This window comes from Pogona vitticeps, chromosome 2 (assembly GCF_051106095.1).
Source record: "Pogona vitticeps strain Pit_001003342236 chromosome 2, PviZW2.1, whole genome shotgun sequence".
In the NCBI taxonomy this organism is placed as follows: domain Eukaryota; kingdom Metazoa; phylum Chordata; class Lepidosauria; order Squamata; family Agamidae; genus Pogona; species Pogona vitticeps.
The window spans coordinates 224861779-224870142 of record NC_135784.1 but is presented as its reverse complement, the minus strand read 5'-3'; positions in this window follow the sequence as shown (position 1 = coordinate 224870142).

Below are 8364 nucleotides of genomic sequence, written 5' to 3'. Positions count from 1 at the left end.
AGCATTCCACTGCCAAAGTAACTACAATATTGTATATATTTTCCAAAAATGGCAAAGCACACATTACTTTTTTAGGCTGCATCTGAAAGGCAATTACGTAGGGTATTTGCAGCTACAAGTATAACTAACAACTTCTTAATAGTTACGTTCCAAATTCTGTCCCCTGCTTCAGGCACACAGACAATCTGGGATTTCAAGGCTATTTGCTTAACTATAGACATCAAATCATAGGTGAGTTGGATGCTTTTAGAGGTTGTGCTTAAACCAAATGTCAGTTGATACTGCAGTACTGAAATTGTTTTGGCTCTTAAGAAATACATATGCAGAATGCAGCCACCTGAAACAACAATACACAACACCCATGCAAATAATTATGGGCTGGTTCTGACACAGGCTACACTGGTATCCAAATGCATTACATGTTTGTAATACCACAATCTAAAGAGCATGGGGGGTATAAAAAAAGTCCTCAAACATACACACACATTTCTCTGCCCAGCTCAAAGGAATTTGAGTGAGTTTACAAACAAATGATCTGCAATGTATTCTCAAAGGCTTTCATGGCCAGGATCTGATGGTTGTGGTGGGCTTTTTGGGCTCTTTGGCTGTGTTCTGAAGGTTGTTCCTTTTAATGTTTCGCCAGTCTCTGTGGCCGGCATCTTCAGAGGACAGGAGTCAAAACTCTGTCTGTGCTCTGGTGCAGTTTGTTTGGATAGTTGAGTATTTACAGCTGTGGGATCAGCTTTTGTACTTTTCAGGAGATGGGTGATTGTGGTGATCAGTGTGTTCTTTGTTGTGGGTGTATTGTTGTGATAAGAAGGAAAGATGATCTGTCACTGTGATTGATGGGTGTTGTTAGCTGGTCTTTTGTGTGCAGTGATCACCAGTCTTTGTAGCTGGGTAGAGTCCGTTGACCTTTTTGCCAGCTGTATTTTTCAGTGCTGGGAGCCAAGCTTTGCTGAGTTTTAAACTTTCTTCTTTTTTGTTGAAGCTCTGCTGGTGTTTGTGGATTTCAATGGCTTCCCTGTGCAGTCTAACATAATGATTGCTGGTGTTGTCCAGTACTTCAGTATTTTGAAATAGAATTTCATGTCCAGCTTATTTTAGGGCATGTTCAGCTACTGCCAATTTTTCCGGTTGTTTTAGTCTGCAGTGTCTCTCCTGTTCTTTGATTCTGATGTGGATGCTGCATTTTGTGGTTCCAATATATACCTGGACACAACTGCAAGGTATCCGGTATACTCCTCCAGTGGTGAGGGGGTCAACTGAAGTTTAAAACTCAACAAAATGATCTGCACATTAAGATCATTGTAGGCAATACTCTGTGCTTTTTAATGCTTCTTGGGTTGGTGTGGTTGTGATGTGTTATTTTTCTAGAAAACAGTCCTCTCTCTGTTTGTCTTTTCAATGGAACTGTTTCACTGCCACTGTTATCCACAGCTATCATAAGGAAAGATTGACTCTCTCACACAAACACACTTGTTGGGACTAGCACTTATGAATAACAGTGTAAATTCAGGGGGAAAGATCAGGAAATGTTCTTGGATTGAAATCCACATCAGAAGAAAATTTGGAAATTATAAAGCTTGCACTGTCTTTAAGGCAAGCATTTGGATACAGAAAAAAGTAAAATGGCATAGAAATTATTAAAAAATATTAAATATTGGCATGGAGAACCAGCTCACAGATTTTGCACAGGGAGCCAAAACATCTTGCTTAAATATTACTGTTTATTATTCACTCTTATAAGAGTGTCGCACCAGCATTTATTGGATTCCCGCTTTCAGAACAGAGTCTAGAATAAAATGTTTCTGAATGATTCCTGCATAGATGTTACCACAGTGGGAGACAAGACGGATTTTGGACTGTTTCTGTATTCTCTGCTGTTTTCTGTGGAGGAAGAACTGAAGAATCTGTGCCAGGAGCAGTGGGAAGCTGTGGGCAGTGTTACCTGGGATAACAATCCTGTGACATATTTAGTGGGTTGTGGCCTTGAAAAGGAGAACAGAGAAACACACTTTCCCATTTTCACCTACTCTGCCATTTAAATTTTTTTTAAATATATGTTTGCTGATTCATGCAGCACTGTTCTAGATGAATGAGATACATTGGCAGTATTATGTGTACCATGCTAGATAGACACATTGCTGTTTTGCTATGTCACTTTATTTAATGAAAAAAATAAAGAAAAGAAGAGTGAGCACAGCCTGCTGAATGATGGCAGCGGGAAAAGGCAGGAAAGGGGGCAGGAAGTGGGGTGCCATTAATCAAAAGGGGACAAATCAGGGTGATCCAGAGAACTATCTGGACCCTTCTCACAGGGGAAAAAAAGCCAATCTGTGTGAATGGAAGGATTGCTCAAGGGAGAGATAAAAGAGATCACCCTAAATGTATGAACTTTTAAAGCACAGTCCAGACCACTCAACCCCCCCCCCCCCGACAAGCCCTCAGTGTCACTGACCTCATGGGCACACTTGGTGCAAAGAGAGGAGAGGGCCTGCTCAGTAGCTGTTTCCAGGTGGTGGAAGGCAAGGCTGGCTCCGCCCCCCCCCCCCCGGCTGCCTTTCTGTGGGCAGCCAAAGACCCTTCTTTTCAGGCAGGCTCTTAACATGCAAACGAGATTTTAGGTGAAGTGTTGCCTTTTCATCCTTTTAAACAGATTTTTAGAATTGTTTCAATGCACTTTCCACGTGTTTAATTGTTTTGAATAGCACTGTTTATCATATTTGTTACTGGTTTCCTTTTTTTAAAACATTCATGTTTTAAATCATTGTTAAGCACCTTTGGTCTCCCTATTGGGAGAAAAAAAAGGTAGAAATGAAATAAAATGAATAGTTCTGAGCCTTAAACCAGATGTGTCCCCGTCACATATAATGTACAGTGAAATGGAGAAGTACTAAGACTGGGAGCAAAAGAGGTCCACAGATGTGGAAGTTACCCTTTCACTTCCTTCCTTACGGCCTCTTTGGCCCTGCCATACCCTTGCCCTGCTTCACTCCCACAAACTGGGCCAGCTGAGAAAATGAACAATATTTATATGAAAGATTGAAAGGCTTCAAACAGTTTTCTCAGTCTGCCATACCTTTCTATAATAAAGGCCATAGCTACATGTACAGGAAATGTCAAAGGGAATTTGCAGTGACTTCGGACATTGCACATGATCCAGACCTGGCAAGGTTTTTAAAAAGTGTGCACTGGTGCCACTTTTAAACTGCATCAGCGCTTCTATTGCTGGCCAACCAGTGCTGGGAGTTTTCCCGTCCACTGTTAGTGCCAGGGTCAAATCAGAGCTGCTGGAGCTGGCTGTCTGGTAAGAACATCATCTACACCCAGCCCATGCCCGGATGGCTTCCTGGCCATCTCAGCACTGGCTGGCTGGTGACATTGGTTTTGTCGGTGGGGTGGTGGAGTGGTGAGAGAGCTCCAGTGGCTCCTTTTCCCCTACACGGTGAAGCTGGCAAGTAGTGGTGGGAAGCTTCCCAGCACTGGCCAGCCAGTGGGCTGATGGCTGCCCCATGTCTCGATTTAATGCTCCTGTGCAATGTGTGAAACAAGTGGTTTTGCACCTGTTTTCAGACAACCCGTAGGAAATATCTTACTATGGGTTATCTGAAATGTGTAGTTCCTGCCAAACAGGACACTGCTTTCGTATATCCCTTTGCTTGATAAATGTGGACTCTTTCATAATACATGACTGGAACCAACCTGAATTTTGCAGATATGGGCCTGCTGCCATCATGTGCCATCATGTGGACTTTGAGCCTGAGACTTCAAAAGAATCTTCTTCAGCTAAGCAAGTCCTGTAATTTCTGTAAATGCATATTGTACCACATACACTCTAAACAGCAACGGACTGACTATATAATTTGGCAGCTTTCACAGAGTGACTTAGGCTCTAGAATAAGGCTGAAATCAAAACAGAAATGATATGTTTCCAGGACACAAAATGATTGCTCCCTTTGGCATAGTACTAAAATACTCATTTGGCCCATTTAGCAACTACAAATAATAGATGCTCAAGACCAAAGAGAATTTATGGATTACTGTACAACCGAGTGAAAAGGACAAACCAACAACACTATTATGCAGAAATACACTCCCACCGCTGCGTTATCTGGCTCTGATCAACCTTGACCTGGTCTGTTGCATCCATTCCAACTTCCATGAAATCTCTTCCAGCTTTTATGATGAGCTTGTAACTGTTCCAAAATCCATGTCCCAATACTCAAAACAGCAACTGCTAACTAGGTTCTCCCTCCTCCTCTCCTGGTCTCCCATTCCCTATACATTTCTTAAGGTCCAGCCAAAACTACAAGGCAGCATAACAGCATAAAATGGCAACAGAGATCCATGGTAAAAGCCCACTCAAATAAAAAAGTTCATTTTCCCCCAATGGGATATATATACACACACAAACACAAACACAAATATCCCATTGGAACAACTGACCTCTTCCTGTATTTGAATATATACTGTACATATGTGCAGATCAGGACTTTATACCTAAGAGACTGTTTGGATGTGTTTCTGAAGTCCTGGGATGTTTGCCCAACCCAAAATGAATTGAGATGCTGGAGCGGATGCATTCATGAGGCCTACAACTTTCAATGTACAGTATAGACCTTAGGAGAATTCAAATAATCTGTTACATTTCCCAACTATTAAAGCCTGTAAACTGCACACTCTCACTGCATATTTATAGATGTATAAATGAATGCATTTTCTCTGCACCACAAAAGTACACTATCATTTACAGACACATTTGAACCAAATATAGCTCTCTAAGTACCGCCACATGTATGATGAATCACTCCTTCACAGGATCCAGTTCAGGAGATATGAAGGACAGTTGTGCTTCTAACACGAGAAATATACAAAGTAGACTCCAGAAATCAAAGGATAGATAAATTTTAGATGTGTAGATTTTAAATGGTTTTAAATTGTGGATTTTAAATGGATTTAAACTGTAAGTTTTTAAATGCATTTTAAACTACTGTAAGTGGTAATTTTGCTATGCTTTACTCTGAAAAGGTTGAAATTGTAATTGTTTTTGTTTAATTGGTCTAAGGACTGTAATAAAAATATGTATGTATGTATGTATGTATGTATGTATGTATGTATGTATGTATGTATGTATGTATGTATGTATGTATGTATGTATGTATGTATGTATGTATGTAGTCAAAGATTGCAGTGGGAAATACAGTAGAGGGATTAAAGACAGACCAGGTCACTATTCATAACTTTGGGGTCGGAGGACAACATAATTTGCCGTAAGGGGATGGGAACAATTTGGTGGCTTCATTATGTTTTGTTAGTTATCCTAGGCTTGTTTTATTTTCATAGAGGGAAAAGCCCACAAACATTTTAAAAATGAGATGAATACAAACAAATCAAATCTAAACAATCATACAAATATTCAAGAATAAGAAAAACACAGTCATTGTCATATGACATTGTCTGCTATGCGGGGCAAGCCTTATGTTTTTGGTCTTTGGGACCCTCATATAATAGGTTACCAGAACCACATAAAGAAAACCTAAAGATGTGAGATACTGGAACTTATTTTAAACTGAGGCAACAGGCAAAGAGAAGAGAGAGAAAAAAACTGACTGATGGACAAGTGCCTGGTTGTTCTTTCATCTCCATCAGATGAAACCAGGTAAAACTAGCCTTGTTGTGGCTGCTGCACCTTTGCTTAGGCCACCTTAGGTCATAAAATGAGCATTCATTAGAAATCAGCACTTATCAACAATGCAAGACACTTTGTGCTCCTATCACAGCTAGCTGAAGGGATAGGGGGGCTGGAAATATATGATGGGATCACCATGGATATGGTATCTCTGTATGCATGCTTAGTTTTAGATATTGCAGAGGAAGGAGACTGGAGCGCTGAAGAGAGCTGGCCAGTGCCACCAGAGCACTTCTGCCACCGGTGCTGCAACACAGTTGCCTTGTTTGCGACTGTTGCATGCAGCACCTCCATCCCAGTGCAAAACACACCCCTGCCACCATTGGATGCAGGGCAATAATTCAGACAACATTCCCAACATTTGATGCAAAGTAACATGTAGGTTATGCAGCTCACATTTCTTCCAATGATTTGCTGGAATGTGTTTGGAAAAAATGAGCCACTGAAGTGACTCAATAGGGCTTAAACCCATTGCAGTGAACATACCGGGGAGCAACTGCAGTGAGTTTGCCCATGGCACTGGCCGTGGCACGTGGCTCTCAGAGGCCACCCTGCTCTGCATGTTGTCAAGCCAGTGCCCCCTCCAGTGCCCAAGGTCATCTGGCTCTTCTTGAGGCTCAGGAGGAATTGGGCTTTCCGGGGTCCCCCATGTCCCCCAGCCACGCCGCCCTCTTGTTGTGCTCTCATAGCTGCTGTAGACCTACTCTAGCTAGCTCGAGAATAGCACCTCACACTTGTTGTCAGGGAAGCACTTGACACTGATGCTGATGCCATGGCAACCATGACAGATGGAAGCTTCTGGAAGAAGAAGGCTTGAATATTAGCATGGAGGGGCCACAAGGAGAGGAGAGAAAAGGGAAAGCAAACCAAGACTTGCCAGGGGTGAGAAACAGGGGAGGAGAATGCATTCTTCTCACAGGAGGTCATCTAAATTCCTATGAATTGTTGAACATCCACACCTTTACTTTGTTAGGCTCCCTCCTTAACCTTTGGAAAACAGTGACAACCTAGGAAAGTGATCTTTTTTTCTGAATGACATAGAATGTGGTTATACTAGGAAAAAAACTATCACATTTTAATTGGGTTTAGCATGTTTTAAAACAAATTTTAAAGGGGGGGAACTACGTGACACACATGGGAGCACAGATTTTTTTCCCCACAGAGGGTGCGTTTTTTGGTTGGAAAGCAAGGCATTTTACTAAGCAGCAAAATATTTTTATTTTATTTTAACCCACTTGTGAGATCAATTTAGTTTGAAACGTTTTGGCAAATGTGAACACTTCTGTGGGTGTAAATTGTGTCTCTCGGGTTGTCAAGTAATGGATTTCAGGATCACGGATTACAGGATGGAGGGAAAACTTGCAGTCCAATCTATTTTAACTTTTTCCCATCTGTAATGCTTATATAGCGATATGTCATTTAGGCATTTTTAAAAAAATAGCAGTGTGAGAGGTAAAGCACTCCCTCCTTTGCGAACTTCGCTCTCCCTCCTTTTTCTGGCCTAGAAGTTGCTTCACTCTGAGTAATCCCTCTTCCCTTCCCTCTTGCCAGCACTGGCTGCCATTCCCTGTCTCCTCTCTGTGTGTGTGTGCACGCATGGGCACTGTGAGGAGCCATAGTGATAGGCCAGGTTGAAATATATGAAAATGTAAAGAAAATGTTTAAAAACTAACAACATAGTAGCCGTGGCAAGTGGCCAGCGCAAGGGTGGGCAGGAGGGCAAAGGGCAGTGCCAAGTGCAACAGTTTTAAAAGCCCATGTTACCTCCTCAACTTAAGTACAACACAGCTTAAAAATGGATTAGAAGTTTTCCCAGGAGGCTGCACACACCAATCCAAATACCATGTGATTTTAACCTGATTTCAAAAACCTTCATCCAGCTACCAATTCATTTTCATAGCATAACCACACTCTTAGTTGACCATTGCCTTCACGAGGAATGATCCTGTGAGGCAGAGCAATGGTCCCTCCGTAAAGGAGATGGAAAACAGAAGACAAAAGTTTTACATGCCGCAACCACAGGGGAGCACAGCAGGCACATGGTGGCATCTTCCCAGAAGCTGTTATCACCCTTGGGTGTGGAAGGACCTTCAAGCATGGGCAGCCCAGCTGGCGGGGGAAGGGTAGAGACACTTTTGACATGCTCCGCCCCTTGTCTCTCATCTTGGAAGCAATGAACTGGGTAGAAGCGTGTGACTTTGGGTCAAGCTTCGGGATCAAGAGCCAGTGGTGTCCCCTGAGGTTTTGGATGGGGAACAGACCTTTTGGATGTCATGGGGTCCATAAAAATGAAAGAGACAGGAAACTGGGCTTTGGACTGATGTTGGCTCCTAGGGTAGGGCGCTGAGCGTTGTTTTCTGTCTTCATCAGCTGTGCCCTGCCTCCTGGGTCTTTCCACAGGACAGCCTCAGCTATTGACTCCTCCTCCTCCTCCTCCTCCTCCTCCTCCTCAGAGCTGCGCTGCACGGCCTCTCTGGATGACACAAGCCTCACACGCCGGAAGTCCTTCCACAAGACAAAGTCCTCCAGGTATTGGAAGGGCGTGCCTCCAGGGGGGGCACCGCTGATGGTGAAGGAAAGAAGCAGGCCAGCCTCTTTGTGGCTGGGGGAGCCTTTCCTGGAGGTCAGGCATGGTCTGGGATGAGGGTGGGCCTGGAAAGAGGAATGCCGCT